The 19,774-nt window shown below is 38.0% G+C and overlaps 1 long non-coding RNA gene across 1 annotated transcript; it reads right to left on the bottom strand.

Moving 5' to 3' along the window:
- Positions 1-3,655: 3,655 nt before the first annotated feature.
- Positions 3,656-19,124, bottom strand: LOC121029193 (uncharacterized). The gene is made up of 3 exons (XR_005789633.1): positions 18,892-19,124; positions 18,069-18,206; positions 3,656-3,776 (listed from the first exon to the last, which is right to left on the bottom strand). It is a non-coding gene; the product is annotated as an uncharacterized LOC121029193 (long non-coding RNA).
- Positions 19,125-19,774: the final 650 nt, after the last annotated feature.

Below are 19,774 nucleotides of genomic sequence, written 5' to 3'. Positions count from 1 at the left end.
TGGGACAGAGAGAGACAGAGCATGAACGGGGGAGGAGCAGAGAGAGAGGGAGACACAGAATCGGAAACAGGCTCCAGGCTCTGAGCCATCAGCCCAGAGCCTGATGTGGGGCTCGAACTCACGGACCGCGAGATCGTGACCTGGCTGAAGTCGGACGCTTAACCGACTGCGCCACCCAGGCGCCCCTGTCGATTTTATTTTAATATACATAATATTGAATTTTTTAGAGAAGGAACACTGACCAATTTGCTTTACTAACCTGAATATATATAATGTGGGAATTGGAATCTCAAAAAGTCTTCAAAAAAAATAGAAGAAGACTAGGGGTGCCTGGATGGCTCCATTGGTTAAGCATCTGACTTTTGATTTAGGCTCAGGCCACAGTTTCACGGTTCGTGTGATCGAGCCCCGTGTCAGGCTTTGCACTGACAGTGGAGCCTACTTGGGATTCTCTCTCTCTCCCCCTCTTTCTCTGCCCCTCCCCTGCTCCTGTGCATTCGCTCTCTCTCTCCTTTTCTCTCTTTCTCTCAAAATAAATAATAAATAAATAAATAAAGTGTATAAAGATTGTTTTCATAGAAAGTGACAAGATCACATTGTACCTGGCTAAAGAGAGGAAGGGAATTTATTGTTCAAGTAATTGAGAAAGCAAGTGTTGGACCCAACTTTAGGAAAAGACAGGATTCAAAGATTGTTACTCTTGTTACTCTTTCTTGTTTTTGTTTTCTCTTCTCTTTTTTTTTCTCCTTCCATTTTCCTTCCCTTTATTCCTTTTTTCTTTCTTCTCTCTGTGTGGTGGTCTCATTTTCTTTACAATTTTTTCCAGCTTTATTAAGGAATAATTGACGTATAAATGTGTATATTTAAAGCGTACAAAATAATGATTTGAGATAGACAGATTGAGTGGGATTACCAAAGTAAGGATAATTAGCACACCATCATCTCACATAGTTAACGTGTGTGTGTCTGTGTGTGTGCACGTGCACACGTGGTAGGAACACTTAAGATCTATTCTCAGCAACGTTCAAGTATACAATTAGTAATACCGTACCATTAACTAAAGTCACCATGCTGTACATTAGATCCTCAGATCTTACACATAATATAACTGGAAGTTTTTTCCCTTCGACCAACATCTCCCTATTTCCCCCTGCCCCCAGCTCTTGGCAACCACCATTCTAGTCAATGTTTCAATGAAATTGGTTTTCTACATAGATAGTTTCATGTGTAATCACACATGAATGAATAGTAGCAGAAAACCAAAAATAGAATGGTTGGCATAAGTGAGGAGCAATCTTCCAAAGGAAGTTTGCAGGGGAGAGGTATTGAAAGGATGCTCTTACAAGAAGACAGAAAGTCAGGCAGAAATTCCCAACAATAGAAATCATCTTCATTGGTGTCTCCCACTGTGGTCTCCAGACCAACAGCATGTGCATTACCTGGGAAACTATTAGAAATGCATATTCTCTAGCCTCCCTACAGATCTACTGAATCAAAAACTCTAGAAATGGGGTCTGGCCACCCATTTCCACATGCCCTCCAAGTGATTCTCAAGCATGCTAATGTTTAAGAGGCATTGTTCTACATGATGATTCCAGAGTATCATTGTGACCGTCTATCCTGCATAGCCAACTGTCCCACCTTACTTTGTACACCTTAAATTGCAGGGATTTATGATAGAGCTCATCATAACCTGCCAATGCAGCTCCCCACCGATACTTCTGTTCTCGGTTAATGCCACCACAATCCATCTGGGAAATGGAGATGCATCATGGAGTTCTTCTACCCTAGACCCACTTGCTGTAAATTATCAAGTTCAGCCAGTCTCTGTACTGATCTCTCTTGTACCTGCCTTTTCCATAACCTCAAATTCATTTCTTCTCTATAAACAAAGTAATGCAATTAAAATGCAAATCCGGTATGCGTCACCTCTGCAAAACATTCTGAAAGCTTGCAGAATGAAGCCAACAGATTTGCATACTACTTGGCTAAGGCACCAACTCTCTGGGTGGACCTCTACTTTGCTCTCCCCCATGTCCTAAGTTGCTCTCCACATCAGAAATTCGTGAATACCCCAGGATTCCATTTTAAAAATCCATGTTATGTTTATATGCGCATTTTTCTAGGGAGTAGGTCCTCAGCTTTCATCAGATTCTTGTTGACTCAAAACATGTAAACAATATCGATACAGTAGACAGAGGAGAAAAGTAGTGTAAGTTCTCGGTGCACATCAATGACTGAGAGTCCTCTGAAAGAAAGTGAAGATTAATCTAACACATCTTTCTGTATGAAGCCATTCCTATGCTTGTTAGAGTGACCACATGGGTAAGCTGTAATATAGATTCGTTGTGCCAAATTAACCATGGTAAGAAGGATTTTTCACAAGAGTGAAAATACCATAGTTCTAATCATCGTAATAATTGGAATCACGCTAATTATTTCCTGAGAAGATTGATGGAGGATCTGGAATGCAAACCAAACCAACCAAACAAACGATGCTTTGAAAGAAGAATGTATTTAATTTGAAAATAGATTTGATAAGGAGAGCCAGTAAGGATTGTGATAGCTATTTTTCGGGACTACCCAGCACATTTCCCATTAAATCTCATTATTTTTCTAACATTCTACAAATACTCCCTCATTCTTTGTGGTGAACGTGTAACCCATGCATGACCAATTATTGTGACAAACTTTCCTATCACAGTAATTGGCCCTGGGGTGAGCACTTAATAAATAAGCAAGGCAAAACAGATGCCTTCTTAAATTGATAAGGGGATATTGGAAAGCAGTTCTCATTCAACTGGATGTGCTAAGACAGGGCCATATAAACCTAAGGCTGTCAATGACAGTACAGAGAACTTGTCAGAAGGGGAAAATTGAGCCAATAGACAAGGAAAAGCTAAAGAGATAGGGAAAGAGAAGCCCTGAAAACATCATTGAACTCTTATTTAAACTGGATTCACTTTGGACTTCCTAACCATATGGACTAATACCTTGTCTTTTATTGCTTGAAGTACTTTCAGGAGGATTTCTATCATTTGCAACAAAAACAGACCTGCCTAATATACGGAACTAGGAGCTCCATACTTTGCTGTCATTCCATCTGTCACTGGACAGATACCAAGTCTGAACCTAGCCCGAGCTCCTTGTCTCAGAGAAGCTCACACTTTCCCAGTGATGAAAGGTACCATGATGAGGTGCCTTTCTATTGACATTTTGAGATCATCATGTGCTACATATATGTTTTTCTTGCTTTAATTTTAACAAATGCAATGTTAAAGTGCTCCATCTGATCCATACACAAAGCACCATGGGAGTATGGAGTGATGGAGGCAGTATGGAATCAGCAAAATTGCCAACCACCAGCTCTGTACATGTGGACAGCTTGCTCAACCTGCTAAGCCTAGATATACTATCTACCTTAAAAGATTTTAGAAATAAAGTAGGCAAATAATACATATTATTACTGTGTCTGTCACATGTTTGCATGAATAAATATTCTTTCCACAGATGCATGCATTCATATAAGAGAAAAGACCAGTTCTCTTTGTTGGGAAGCACTGTAATTCCACAGAGAATGTTCCTCATGAATTGAGTGATCAGGATTTTGACAGATAAAAAATAGGGAAGGGCATTACAATTAGAGAATAGCATGTGTTTGCTAGTTATTTTTAATTTGCGTTTCTAGATCTCCCTTCTGCCCATCTCTTTATGACCTGCATTACCCAGGCTTTCTCGTCCTCCTGGCTTCTGCTGGGGTCAGCCAATGGTGACTCCTGGAGGCTAGTGGAGGGTGGGAAGAAAGAGAGCTCAGAGTAGTAATTTTGTCAGGCCACCTCATTCTCATGGCTATAATGCTCACTGGTTTCTGGTAACAACTTTCCAGTATGTACCTTATGTAGCTCAATATCTTTGGTTGGTTTCCCTGACCTTTCCCACCCTTTTGTAAATAGTCCCTACTGCGCTCTCTCCAGTTAAATATTTTGTGTGCACCTCTTTCTTTTCAGCACCCAAATATATACAACAGGTAAAACACAAGAAGTAAAAGGGCATGGTCTATTTAGGAAATCATAAGTAGGTCAATTTTTTCCCCATTTTCAAAGTAACAAAAATAAATAAAATTAAAAAAAAATAACCTTCCTAATATCTTGGAACTATCTTGCTTGTTCTCCTTTTCCCACCATAGCTAAGCCTTGTAAAAAAACCAGTTTACACGGAGTCCCCCACTTCTTCATTCCTTCGTTTGAGCCACCACATCATTCCATGAAAGCCTGTAGCAAAAGCCTCTAAACTATAGATATCCTTGGTTGTGTTAAGAAAGTTCCCTCCAATTTCCAGTTTGCTGAGAGTTTTTATTATAAGTGGGTGTTGAATTTTATCAAATATTTCTTTTGCATCTATTAATACTATCATATCATTATGGTTTTTACCTTTATTACTGTGATGAATTACAGTACTCAATTTTTAAACTTTAAACTATCCTTGCATTGTTGGAATAAACCTTACTTGGTCATTTTTCTTTCTATAAGTACCTAGGTTCCAGTTACATCTAACTCATTCAGAATTTTTTACTTCATTGGCCTGTAATGTTCTTTCTTACTGTACTTTTCAAGTTTTGGTATCAAGATTATGCTAAGCTCAGAAGCTGAGAGGTGCTCCTTATATCGTTTTCTCTTAGCTTACTCCCTAAGTATTTTTCTTATAGTTTCGTTTTTACGCAGCCATTTTTTTTCTACTTATAATCCTATGTCCATGCCTTAAGTTTTGGAATTTTCCAAGGTTCTACTTATTGTCTTAGCAGAGAAAGAAAAATGGCAGAGTAAATAAGTAGGTTGGGTCTAGATTATACAGGGATGTGTATTAAGCCTTTGTTACATTTCTGTCTAAAACACTACTGCAATTTCTCTCAAAAGCCTTCATAAACCCCCAATTGCTGGCAAAATTAGACCTGCATTTGGTTCACACTTTTCCCTCCTCCTGATACGCCTGTCTTTCTCACTTTGTGTAAACTTCGTTTCTTCCAATGTTCATTTCAAAGATAGCTCCTTCCATGAAGACTGAATAATACCCCCGTGGTTCTTAAAGAATGCCATCCCCTCCCATTTGGGCTCTTTACATTATAGCACTGAACGGATAGCCCTTTTACAAAACCCATTCACTTTGTCTCCTGTAATAGTCACATATGTACAAGTTTTATTGCCACCTCCAAACCCAATCAAACTAGACTACTTATGGGAAGAAGTATATCCCATCTGTTTATCTCCTGCTGAGTCCAGTTCACTGTCTCATAATTTTTAGACCATTAAAAAACCATTTGTAGCTAATGTAACGTTGTGTGTCAACTACACTTCAATTAAAAAAAAACGCTATTTGTAAAGTGAATTCAATTAAAATTGGAATGGACAATCCAGGATGTCTGGCCATCTTAATCTGTATCTTATTGAACAGCATGCCAAAGGAAATCTCCTTGTAGGCAAAGTCCTTGCTAGCACTCTTTTTTCTTTCCTATGACATTTTGAGTCCTGCTGCTAAAGTAGATATGCTAAGAAAATGTGGTTTTCATCAGTCAATGGAATGTAGATAAAATTCGTACCAAAATAGGGCATTGGAACTGAACATCCAATTAGTAACTTCTAATAAATCCATGAGCTTAAACAAAAACTGCCATAAAGTTCTGCAGCAATGCATAAGGGAAATTTTGCAGCTATTATATATATATATATATATATATATATATATACACACACACACAAACACATGGATATATATATATATACACACACACACACACACGGATATATATATGGATATATATATGGATATCATGGTTATTTTATTTCCCCAATGTTTATTCTTTCCAAATGTTGGTATCTATGCTGGATCTTGATGAAAGGAAGGGGAAAAAAAGGGAAAATAAATAAACTGTGTCTGACAGTACTATTTCCCTCCTGTAGTAGGTAACTTGTAATAAAATGCATATATCTATTTATATTGACTTCCTCCTAGTCAGGAAAAAAAAAATGATAAACAAACAGCAACAACAAAAGAGCAGCAGACCTTCCATCCCCAAGAGTATTACTAAGGCTTTATGCTGAAATATAGAACCCCACAGCCATGCCATCAAAGCATAGCATGTAAAATCTGAGAAAGCATGGTATTTCAAAATCAATAAAACATCAAATTGGTTGGTCCTACTTTTGCTGAAAAAAAAAATTCTAGTGGTTTAACTTAAAAGTAGAGTGAAATACAGAAATAAAAAAGATAAAAGATCAAAGTCATCTACATATTCCGAAATATTTGAGGAGAAAAGAGAGCCCACTCTTAATGTTACTCGTTTTGTGTTTTGGTTTCTCTGCTTTGGATATGAGCTATCTTACAATCACAAATTGGTGGGTAATTTAACTTTAGGTTGAACAAAGAATCATTTGGATGACATAGCTCACAGAGAAAAGAGAATGAAGGAAAGTGAGATGATCCTTATTAAAGAGAAGGAGAGAAGGAATATAGAGCTATGTGAGGAGAATAAGTTGGCGGTCAAAGACAACGAGTAGTCCACGAGAAACTGTAGAAAAGAGAAGCCATAAAGGAAGGAAGTTGAGGAGATGTGGAAGGTAAGTCAGTATCAAGAAATGGGGATAGAAATAATTAATGGATATTGATATCAGATATCTAGGAAAAGAAACAAGTTTTAAAAGAGTATGGCCGTTAACTTGTTTTTTAATGTAAGATGTGAAAATTCTGCCTTTTGCATTATAGAATATGTAAACAGTGCCTCCTGAAACTGTGCCCTGCGCAATGAGTATGACCATATGTGATGGCCCTGACTGCCAAGAAAATGTTTTAATTTAAACAGAGGATGGGAGCACCTGGGTGGCTCTGTTGGTTGAGCATCCAACTTCCGCTCAGGTCATGAAGTCATGGTTTGTGAGTTTGAGCCCTGCGTCGGGCTCTGTGCCGACAGCTCAGAGCCCAGAGCCTGCTTCGGATTCTGTGTCTTCCTCGCTCTCTGCCCCTCCCCCACTCTCACTCTGTCTCTTTCTCTCTCTCCAAAATAAATAAAAACATTTTTAAAAATTAAAAAATAAATAAAATAGAGAACCAGCCATTGGAGAACCTTCCAGAAACTACTTTGTTTTGTATATCAAGCCAAAAGCATTGTGTGTTGGAAAGACCCTTCCTTTGCTACTTTCTAACCTAAAAAAATGTCAATTTCATATAGTTCAGCGTATTAATTGCAAAATCTTGGTAAAGCCATTTTACCTTTCTTGGGAAAAGTTTTTCCTAGCTGTAAAATGAGAACTTTAGACTAGATCAGTGAGGGCCAAACTGTATTTTGCCCTGTCCTCTTCCACATCACTACACACTGCTCTGAACAGCAGCCTTCCTATGCGCAGTGACTCCTAATGGGTACAGTGGTAGAGGGACCACATTGGTTGTCTCCTGCAGACAGTGATTCTGAATGCTCCTTTATAGAGCCATTCCTTTTCCCTGCCCCGTTGAAAACCCTGGAGTGAGATGCTAGAATTTCTTGGGTGACCAGAATAGTTCTTTGAGAGTCAGGCACCGGGATTTATAGGCTAGTTGGTGTTGACTGTCCAGAAAACTACACCCCATAGTTAAAATCTTAATCTGCCCGCATATATGTTGAGTGTTCTGAGATTCTTCTTCGGCAGCAAATGTAGGTCACAGGCCATCAGCAATGGCCTGAAAGCATAATTATTTTGATGGTCCATCCCATAGGAAAAACTGTGACTAAGAATAATCACAAGGCTTAGCCTTAAGGCAACATGCGAAGGTGGAGACTCCCCTACTATCCTTTGGGAGGGCAGGTGAGGCAGGGAATAGGCCGAACCTTAGGAAAAGGCAGAATAGAGCTCCTTGGGTTGTAGCACTTGTGACAACATTTTAGAATTCCTGTTTAATTTCCTGTTTTCACAGGGGAGATTAAAGAGTCTTGAAATTACCTGTCTTTGCATCCCGTTCATCTTTATATCCCAAATATCTATCAGAATGCCTTCTTGGCATTTGGTAAACCCTCAGTGTCTTTTTTTTTTCTTCAACTTTATTGTTATGAAATAACTTGAAAATCTGAATGGAAGATTTGCAAAAATAGTACTCCTTTATGAACTAGTTTCGTGTGTTGTTGACATGTTACCACATTTACTCTGCCCATCTAAGCCTTTTTGAAGTAGGTCACAATTATCGTGGCCAATTACCCTTGAATACTTCAGTGTACATTTCTAAAAGCAAGGAAATTATATAATCATATTACAAATATTAAAGTCCTGTTATAAACCATTGCTGTAGTCCATGTTTATAATTGGCCAATAATCTCAGTGTTGGTTGATAGCAACCTTTCCAGTCAATGAGATAAATAGTACAGTTACTTAACAAATTAATAATTTCTGAATGAAAGCCAAGTATATTTTATCCTCTCAACTCTGTTTTCCTTAGTGCTAAATTTGTTTAACACCTGGAATTTCATAGACAAAAGGGCAAAACAGAATGGGATTTTAAGTCAAAAGAATTAAGGTACCTAGATGGTTAAACTAGAGTAATTTTCTTAGCTACAGACTTCTTACTGGTAAAACGTTGATCACTCTCACATGGTGAGGGTATACTGTAAAAGGGTTTATAAATAACAACTGTCCAGGTGATTTTTTTTACCTCTAACTAGCTAACTCTCTCCTGATCATAAAGTAGACACTGTAAAACATTCAAAGATAAAATACACTCACCAGCATAACAAAGTACAATGAAATAGAGAGGTTGGGAGCATATCCAAAAGAAAAAAAAAATTAGATAATTCTAGCAAATTTGATCACATGAATCTAAGGGTTTCTCACATGAGTCTAAGGGTTGATATTTTAGCCATAAGAATTTATTGTCGTAAGGGCCGGGGGCTGTCCTGTGCATTGTATGATGTCTAGCAGAATTCCTTTTTAAGTTACCCAACAAATTCCTACTGGCCTCAAAGTTAGTCATTCCACTGCAATGGGAATATATGCACATTTATGTCTACTTTCCAAATATCTGATTACAGTATATTTTTATATGTCTATATTGAGTTCCTCCTGAGTAGTAAACATGTATTTCCAACTCTCCCCCAGTACTATATTTTCTGATAAATGTTGGTGAAGGAAGGGAGAGAAAAAGGAAAGAACCCCGAGGATATAACCTGATACATGAGAGCGAGTGGAGTAATTTACAGAACTGAAAGAAAATGACCTGAATCCAAGAGTGCCTCATGAGAATCTATCTTGAAAAGTCACTTGATATTGACCACCATTTTGAGTGAAAAGTACAAAACCAAAACCCATGAAGCACTAAATACCATATGTTCAAATCTCCTAACTTCAGTTTTCCATCAAGAAAGATACATGCAAGGAACCTTTATATATCTGCCTATGACACTCCTGCTTCCAAAATGATAAAGTTAATATTATGGTATCATTGATTCTTCCTTTTCTTCTTCCAAGTACTATCAGACGCATGTGCACACACAATTGAATGAAAAAGTTTCTGTTACATTCTTTTGGGAGAAAAGAGTTGATGTTGTTGTTTTCTTGTTACTGTTTTCAATAAATATACCAGAGAGAATATCAAGATAATTAAAAAAAAATTTTTTTAATGTTTGATTCACTTTTGAGAGACAGAGAAAGCTGGGGGGTGGGGCAGGGAGGAAGACAGAATCCAAAGCAGGATCCTGGTTCCGAGTTGTCAGTGCAGAGCCCCACACGGGGCTCAAAATCACAAACCATGAGATCATGACCTGAGCCACAGTCAGCTGCTTAACCGACTGAGCCACCCCGGCTCCCCAAAATAATTTTTTTAAATCTCTATCTAGCAATCTTATAAAAGTATGTTATTAGGTTCGTGTGGATAATATACAAACAAGTCCTATTTTCATACATAAAATTCCAAGGAAAACTTAGAAAAATTGATATAAAATTTGTTTTATTCCTTTCATAGCAAGAAACTTTCAGTTCATTCCCTTTGGTATGTAGTTGTTTAGTACCTGTGTTTTAACAAGAAATAAGAAAAACAAAACCTGTTTAGAACACAGGTTTACTTTTACTGCATTGAATATTGGTGTTTTGACAAGAAGAATAAGATTATGAAAGGTAAATGGACTAATTTAACCAGAGATTTTTATATAGAATGCTATAAGGAATAGAACCAATGCATGAAGACTGAATAAGTATGTAAAATAACAAAAACAAACAAACTAAAACCTCTCAGGCTCCAGGCTCCCAGAATGCCCATAAAATAACCTGAAATTCTGAAAATAGAAGGCTTTTCCTCTGCTCTCAATAATATGCACATAGTAACATAGTAGGAGCTAAAAAAAAAAAGTTATTGAATGAGTGATGGTGAAGGCTTCATACTGTTTTTATTTCCTCCTATTCATACATTCACTGGATATGAAAGTGGTCATGGAGCACTGGTTATGTGTCAAACACTTTTAGGAAGCTGGGGAGGGGTGCTTGGGTGGCTCTGTCAGTTAAGAGTCTGACTCGATTTCGGCTCAGGTCATGATCTCAAGATCTTGAGATCGAGCCCTGCTTCGGGCTCCGCGCCGAGCGTGGAACCTGCTTAAGATTCTCTTTCTCCCTTTGTTTCCTTCCGCCCCTCTCCTGCTCTCTCTCTCAAATAAAATATAAAATAAAAAAAAGGAAGAAGAAGATCCTGGAATCTATTAATGAATAAAAAAAAAAAACCAAAGATTTCAATCATTGTGGAGTTTACATTATAAGCAGGCAAATAGAGAATAACAATAATTGTAATTAATAAGTCAATGACACATTATAGTAGAAGGTGATAAGTGCTATGAATTAAAGTAAAAGGTAGGGAATAAGAGGATGGAGAACAAGTTGAAGCATTAAACAGTATGATCAAGATAGTCCTCAGAAGAGGTATGAACAAATACTTAAAATAGTTCAAAGAATGGGAATTAGTGAAGCAGATATTGATAATAGGAACATTCCAGGCAGGAAGAACAGTTAAAGCAAAGTCCTTAAGGCATCATCTTCAGAAAACAGCAGGGAGGGGAGCATGGCTGGAAGAAAGTACATGAAAGAGATCAGGAGGTAATGACGCCAGACGAGGTCTCTCTGGTCCATTGTATTTTATTCTACTTTTGTCTGAGTGGAATGGGGAGCCATCACAGCATTTTTAACAGAGGATGGATGTTAGCTTTTATTTTTTTGTTTTGTTGTGTTGTTGATTACGGTTAAAGTAAAGGTACGCAAATGCATATTTAAGTGTATAATTCAATAAGTTGTACATAAATGTAAATACTCAACTCCGCTCCCAAATATGATACAGAACATTTCTCTAACTCCAGAAACTTCTTTTGGGAACTTTCAATCTCCTCCTCCATGAGCAACTGTTTTTCTGACTTCTTTCAACGTAGATTATTTTACCTGTTCTTGAACTTCATATAAATAGATTCGAACTGTCTGTGGGTTTTTGTGTCTAGCTTCTTTCACTTAACGTAATGTTTTTGCGATCTGCCTATGTTGTTTGTATCAGTAGGTGATTCTTTTGTTGTTGTTGTTGTTCTTGAGTGGTATTTCATTGTACAGATACCGTAATTTGCTATTGGCAATCCTTTTGATGGGCATTTGAGCTATATCTGGTTTTTTGGCAATTAGGAATAGAGCTTCTGTGAAATTCCTGTACAAGTTACTTTGTAGATGCGTCTGCAGATGCGTCTACTCTGCAGATGCAGAGATCAGTTGTTCGGTTGTGAAACTGAGGTCGCTATTTCTTTGCTGACCATTGGTCAAGGGTCACTCCCAGACTGTAGACGCTACCTGTTTGCCTCAGTATGTGATTTCCTTCCTCTGTTTTCAAAGCCAACAAATTGAGTCATATGTGTCTCCTACTTCGTATCTTTTCTGTCTTCTTCCATTGTCTCAAATTTCTGGTCTACTTTCACTTTTAGAGGCCGATGTGATTACACAAGGACCACCTGGATAATCCAGAGTAATCTCCCTGTTTTAAAGTTTGTTGGCTTAATTCCATGTGAAAAATTATTTTGCCATGTAACTAGAAAGGAAAAATTTGCTTCCTCCTGTGTGACTCCTTTATCATTTACACTTAATACTTCTTCATGTGGGAGACAAAGACAGAATGAAATGTAGTTAAAATTAAATTTCCTTATAACCTGCGGCCCATTGGCAAATACTTGAGGCAGGCAGAGTATGACATTCTTCCAGGAAACCCCAATCTTAATGTTAATGAGTTGCTAGAGGGAAAGACAACCTTAGTTTGACAATAGCTAGGACTCCAGTATCTTATGAGTCCTCTTTAGTATATGAAAGTCCTTTTAGAAACTTCCCTTTTGTCTTTACCTGTCCCAACTCCATAGTATATAATGAGTCACTCCTCACAACCCCAGTGCATTTCATTCTGCCCGTGGGTCCTGTCCCTGTACTTTAATAAAATCACCTTTTTGAACCAAAGACGTCTCAAGAATTCTTTCTTGGCCATAGGCTCTGGACACCCTCGCTCCCCACCAATCCAAAACCACATCACCCCGACCCTCTCCTTGTGTTTGATTGATTTGCTAGAGTGCCTCGCAGAACTCAGCAAAACATTTTCTTACTGGATTGCAGGTTTATTACAAAAAGATACAACTCGGGAACAACCAGATGAAAGAAATGTATAGGGTAAGGTATGTGGGAAGGGGCAGGGAGCTTCCATTCTGTCTCTGGGCCACAGGTTTTCCAGCACCTTCCATGTAACCACCAATCTGGAAAATCTCCAAATTCTGTCCTTTAGGGGTTTTATGGAGGCTTCATTACTTAGGCATAATGGATTAAATCAGTGGCCACAGGTGGTTGACTCAATCTCTATCCCTTTTCCCCTTCCCAGAGGTCAAATGGTGGAACAGAAAATTCCAACCCTCTCCTCCAAGTTGGTCTCCCTGGCAACATCCCTCCTCCTTACATAACCCAGGGGCTTTTCAAAAGTGACCTTATTAACATAAACTCTGGTGTGGTAGAAAGGGACTTGTTATGAATAACAAAAGACAGCCATTTCACCTTTATCACTCTTACCACTTAGGAAATTGCAGGACTACAGGAACCCCAAGCCAAAAACTGGGATGAAGATCACATATATATTTATTTTATAAATCACAACATCAGGGGCGCCTGGGTGGCTCAGTCAGTTAAGCGTCCGACTTCAGCTCAGGTCACCATATCGCGGTCCGTGAGTTTGGGCCCCGCGTCGGGCTCTGGGCTGATGGCTCAGAGCCTGGAACCTGCTTCCAATTCTGTGTCTCCCTCTCTCTCTGCCCCTCCCCCGTTCACGCTCTGTCTCTCTCTGTCCCAAAAAGAAATAAACGTTAAAAAAATAAAAAAAATAAATAAAAATATAAATCACAACATCACAAGAACATACTTACAGGTCCCAGGGATTAGGATGTGGACACTTTAGGGGAGCAGTATTCTGCCTACCACAACTTTTTATCTGCTAACTCTAATCTGCTGCTAAATCCATCCACAGAACTTTTTTTAGGTGCTGAATTTTCCGTTTCAAGAATTTCTATTTGGTTTTTTATAGTTTCCATTTCTCTACTGATATTTCCCATCTGTTCACTCTCTTTATGACCATCTTTTAAATTAAGTCCTTGTGATAGATACTTGAATGTCCTTGACTATTAATTGTCTACTATTTTCATGATCTATTGATATTGATTGCTTTCATTTTTGATAGTAGCTCATATTCTGCTTTATGTAATAAATTTTTATTTTATATTTGTTATTGTGCTTGGAGATTCTTGTTTCTGTTATCTTCCTATGAGAAGGGGTGATTTTTTTTTTCCTAACAGTTAAATTACTGGCTGATCATACTGAATTTTTAAAGCCTTGATTTTATACCTTGCGGAGGCAATATATGGAGAGACAGAGAGCAAGGAGCGCACTCATGCCTGCATTTGGGCAAATCAAGGAACACAGTATTTGCATATAATATGAGGAATGTCATAGGTTCCAAAGGAAAGCCCAAGGTGTTTACTTTTTACTTGGCAAGAACCACCAAACTCTGTCTTCCCAGTATAGGTCAATAGCTGTAACCTACGCTCAATGTTTTCAGCCATCAAGTTGTTGATTTCCTCTGGACTTTTTGTTATATGCTCTCTATATATGAATTTTAGGAAATCACAGGTTTGAGGGGGTCTTGCATGAGTGGCTCCATCTCCAGGCCTTCTTCTCCTAGCTTCTAGACACTCTAATACCTCCTAACTCCTTTCTTTGAAATTACAGGCCAATAAGACTGGTTTCCGCTCAGTTTTATTCAAGGACACCACATTTTAATTAGATATTGCCCTCAGGCAGAAAAGCTTTGTAAGAATGCCTGTTACCTGGTATGGCACCCTTCTTTCCAACGTCAAATTCTTCTCTGTGTCTGCCTACTTTGCATTATTCTCTAGTACCTTCAAATAGCTGTTTAAAAAATATTTTGGGGGGGGGGGGGCCCTGGGTGGCTGAGTCTGTTAAGCCTAACTTCGACTCAGGTCATGATCCCCTGGCCCACAAGTTCAAGCCCCACATCAGGCTCTGTGCTGAAGGCTCAGAGCCTGGAGCCTGCTTTGGATTCTGTTTCCCTTGCTCTCTGCCCCTCCCCACCCCTCTCTTTAAAAAATAAATAAACATTAAAAGAAATATCTTGAGGGCACCTGGGTGGCTCACTGGGCTAAGCATCTGACTTTGGCTCAGGTCATGATCTCACAGTTCATGAGCTTGAACCTCACGTGGGGCTTGCTGCTGTCAACACACAACCTGCTTCAGATCCTCTGTCCCCCTCTCTCTCTGCCCCTCCCCTGCTCATTCTCTCTCTCTCTCTCTCTCTCTCTCTAAATAAATAAATAAATAAACAAACAAATAAAAAAATAAAGTTTAAAAAAATGTTTAAAAAATATTATGCCAGAGTTTAAAATTGCTATCTACAAGAAAGTTAGTCTGATACAAGTAACTCTACCATTAACAGAACTGGAAACTGACTCAAATTTAAAAGAATAAAGATATATTGTTGAAGGATAACTGTCTCCTGTGTTGAGAAGATATAGTAGGGCAGAAATACAAGGTTAGAAGCTGAAAGACAATAAGAAGTTTCTTGCAACGATCCAGGAAAGAGATGAGGTTGGTTTGTTGCAGAGTGGTGGCAATGAGGTGGTGAGGGGTCGAATCAGGATAGTTTTTACATAGAGCCCAAAGAATTTTCTACTAGATTGGGGGAAAGCATAGAACATAGACGTCAAAGGTATCTCGAAGACTTAGTAACTTGACAATTTCTATTAACTGGCATGGGGAAGTTATGCCGGGGCCCTCGGGAGAGGGGAGCAAAGAATATAAGTTTAGTTTTAAATATGTCGACGTCAAGATGTCCATGAGCTATCAGGGTAGAGATAGCAAGTAGGCAGTTGGATATACCAGTCTGGAGTTCATGAGAGAGATCTGACTGGAGGTAAAAATTCAGGGCTTACATCAGTTACCTATTGCTCTGCAATAAATTATCCCCAAACTTAGTGTCTTAAAACAAAATATATATATATAATAATAATGGTCTCACCCAGTTTCAATGTTAGAAAGCCAGATATGACTGAGCTGAGTGGTTCTGGCTCAGGGTTTCTCATAAAGTTGTAATCAAGTTATAGCTAAGGCTATAGTCTCTCAAGACTTGATTGGGCCTAGAGGATCTGTTTTCTGGTGTGGCTGTTGGTAGGAGGCTCTTTCCTCATTATATGGACATCTCCATAATGCTTCTCAGGACATGTCTCCACATAGAGCACTTGATGAGAGAGAAAACCCAAGATGGAGACCCCAATCTCAAAAGTGACATTCCAGCACTTGGTTATATTCCACCCATTAGATGACAGTCACTATGTCTGGCCCATACTCCATACTCAGGGAAGTAGAAGCAGGCTCAGTCTTTTGGAGGGAGGAAGATCAAAGAATTTGAGAACACATCTTTAAAACTGCCATGTAAGTTATCAGTATATAGATGATATCTAAAGTCACAGAACTGGGGCGCCTGGGTGGCTCGCTCCAGTAAGCATCTGCCTCTTGATCTCGGCTCAAGTCACAATGTCTCATGGTTCATGGGATCAAGCCCCATATAGGGCTTTGTGTTGACAGTGTAGAGCCTGCTTGGGATTCTTTCTCTCTCCCTCTCTCCCTCTCTCCCTGCCCCTCTCCACTCACATGCTTTCTCTCTCTCTCTCTCTCAGAATAAATAAACATACAAAAAATATTTAAAGTCACAGGACTGGATGAGATCACCAAGAGAGAGGATGACATACAGATATCCAAGACCTGATCTCTAGATCATACCAACAGAAAGAGGTCGAAGAGAAGAAGAAAAAAAAAAGTAAATAAGGTTAAGGGAGAGATCAGTGAGGTAATAGGAAAACAAAGATTATAAAATCCTTGAAGCTTGAAAAATAAAGTATACAATATACCAGACCCTGTGATAGACTTTATAATAAGAAGTAGACTTTCTACTTTTTTACACTTAGTTTCCTGGCATTAAGCATACTTAACATGTACTGCATAATTGTTACATGCTGCAGATATGTTTGAGCATTCTAAATATGTTATTTCATCCAACCAAAGAGACAGTTTTATTATTCAACATTTTAGACATAAGAATCAAATGGTTCAGAGAATTCAATAACTCACCCAAATTCACATAAGTACAAAGCCTATAATTGAATTACAGTCAGCCTAATCGAAACCCCAAGTTCTAGCCCTAGCCTTCAAGATATTCACTAAATTATGAACACTTTAAAATGGCTGTTTCATTTACCATATTTAGTTAATTATTTCAGCCATAGAAACAAAATCAGTGTTTATGAAAAATTGGCCCTAATCCCTAAGAATTCTGAAATAATTTCTTTATAAGCAAAGAAATTTACCCCAACATGCAGAGTGTGCAAATAACATCATATAAAAACAATAAAGCATAATAATTCTTCTTCAGCAATGTCCATTGCATTCCTTTTTTTTTCCCCCCCACTTCCACTGCTACCAATTTTCCTATTTACCAGTTAGTCATTTATTAGCCTTCCATTTCTCTCCCACGGCATTCTTCTCTACACATAACTGCCATTTTAGCCTCCTGAAACACAAATATTAACCTGGCTTATCACAGCTCAGAAAATTCCAATGACTAAATGGAGCCAAGTCCAGACCTGTGATTCTGGCATTTCTTTCTAATCTCATCTTTTTTAGCCTGGCATCCAGTACAGCCAGACTATAAATATTTCATGTAGGCCTATCTCCATTTCTTTTTTTCTTTATCTTCCTGAAATGTTTACCTCCTTTTCCAATCTTCCTCCATATAATCAATAAACCTATATCTTGCCTGGGGCCACAAGGACCTCTCCATTCCTCTGAACTCCTGATGTCACAGGGCACTTACCATTCTGCTTTATATTCTTCATTTTCTTTGTAGTACCCTTCTTTGCCATTGAATGCAATGGTAAAGAAATATACTATGCCTACGGTATTTGTGAATCTTATAGTGTGTGTGTGTGTGTGTGTGTGTGTGTGTGTGTATTATACATAATACATGCTTAATATTAATTTAATATTAACTAATATCCTTAAGTTGACATTAAATATTCTGTATACAATAATAGCAAATGCAGAGAGCTTACTTTATTTACACCTTCGAAGAGCTTTATGTATATTAACTCACAAATTTTCTCCTTTGATTTTCCTAAAACTTTGCCAAATGTCTCCAATTTATTTGGGGGACAAAGAACCATTGAATAAGCTAACTTATGTAGTTTAAATTTTTTTTTTCAACGTTTATTTATTTTTGGGACAGAGAGAGACAGAGCATGAACGGGGAAGGGGCAGAGAGAGAGGGAGACACAGAATCGGAAACAGGCTCCAGGCTCTGAGCCATCAGCCCAGAGCCTGACGCGGGGCTCGAACTCACGGACCGCGAGATCGTGACCTGGCTGAAGTCGGACGCTTAACCGACTGCGCCACCCAGGCGCCCCTAACTTATGTAGTTTAAATAACACGTGTGACAAAAGCCATACATACCACGTATATAACTTCGCCCAAGGACTGCCCTGTGCTCTTGACTTCACCATCAGGGTACAGACGGTGGATATTAAAGTGTACATATCACGTTATCACTCCTTTCTTTGTAGCCTCCATTTACTTTCATAAATCATCATGCTTGGCAAGAAGAGGGAGGGAAGGCAATGGGAGAAAATTAAAAATAAAAATAAAAATAAAAAACAAATCATCATCCTTATCCCATCCACTTTAATTAAACATAACCACTGAGTTCTGTTTCAATGTACATTTAGCATTGTTAAATAACTCCATTATAAAGCCCTTTATTACATTGTGCATATAGGTCTTGTTTGGTCAAACTGTGTCTCTTACAATGCAAAGTGGTCTCGGGTGTCTAAAACAATAAAACAGAAATAAGTTACCCAGTTTTATTGACTGTGGCATCCAAACTTGGAATGATGGTCACTGTAGACACAGAACAGATGAAATAATAATAATAATAATAATAATAATAACAAATAAAAAAACAGATAAAGTAATGCAAAGTAATTATATCAACACTAGGAGATTTGATCCTCAGAGGTGTTTTTTTTTTCCCCCCCACAAAGACTTAGAAGAGCAGAAAAGTGTCATTCACTTTTTCTTGACAAAGAACAAATCTGTATTGGTAGCTGAGAAAAGAAAATCAACCCATTTATTTTTACAATCAACAAATTGTATTCTATGGTCTTCTTTCTGTGCATTGGCCAAAAAAGACTACTGATTTCTGCGTATCTAGCGGTTTCAGAAATGGAACATTTTATGAGTGATATCAAAGTAATACAAAAGTTCCAAAGTAAGATACCTGGAATTAGAAATCCTGATAAAATAGAAAGTACTTTGCAATTTCCTCTAGGTGCTTGTTTAATATTGTTTCCTAGTGCTTGGCAGATTTTCTTCTTCATCTCTGTCTTGCTGCACCTGAACGCAGAGATAAATGCACCCATAACACTGCCATCTCAAAAAGAAAGAGGGAGAAAAGTCATTTCTCGGCCCCACAAAGAATTGTGCCAGAAAGATTTGATGGGCTCCCTCAAACCCAGTCATAATGTTCACTCTGATTTGGATTTAATCAGAAGCACTGTATGGAGTTTTAATTAAAAAAAAAAAAAAAGACGAAGAAAAGAAAAGGAAAAAAGAACTCTTACTTTCTTGAGCTATTACAAAGGAATAATTATGTAGTAACATATTGTTTTCACCAAACCAGATGAAACTTCGGTCTATCCTTCCAAATCCCCTCATGATTTAATCTTGAATTGAGCAACACAGAACAAAAGAATCAATTCCCTTTTTAAGAAACAAATGTTTAATCATCACACTGGACCCAAGCCAACCTGCAAAATCCTTAGGACTGGCAAAAAAGCAAAAATAAAAACAAAAGACACTTAAAACTTTTGCAAAGATACTGCTAGCTATCCAGTATTATTAAATCATTCAAGTTTGTCTTTAGCAGATTCAAGTACTCTACTTCTCTGTCCCTTTTTCACTTGCTATTACTCATCTCCCCTTAAGTGCCCACAGCTATCAAATCTATCTTTGAACCTCAATGTAAATATGCAGAGAAACAAGCAAAAAACTTTTTCAAAGAAATACTAATGGTGTTACTTTTTTCCAGGGTTTTGTATTTTAAATTCAATTTTATTTATTTATTTGTTTGTTTATTTTAATGTTTATTTTTGAGAGACAGA

This window comes from Herpailurus yagouaroundi, unplaced genomic scaffold, assembly GCF_014898765.1.
Source record: "Herpailurus yagouaroundi ecotype Mexico unplaced genomic scaffold, PumYag 139, whole genome shotgun sequence".
In the NCBI taxonomy this organism is placed as follows: Eukaryota; Metazoa; Chordata; class Mammalia; order Carnivora; family Felidae; genus Herpailurus; species Herpailurus yagouaroundi.
Note: the sequence above shows the minus strand (reverse complement) of the source record. Positions and strands in the feature narration are given on the sequence as shown.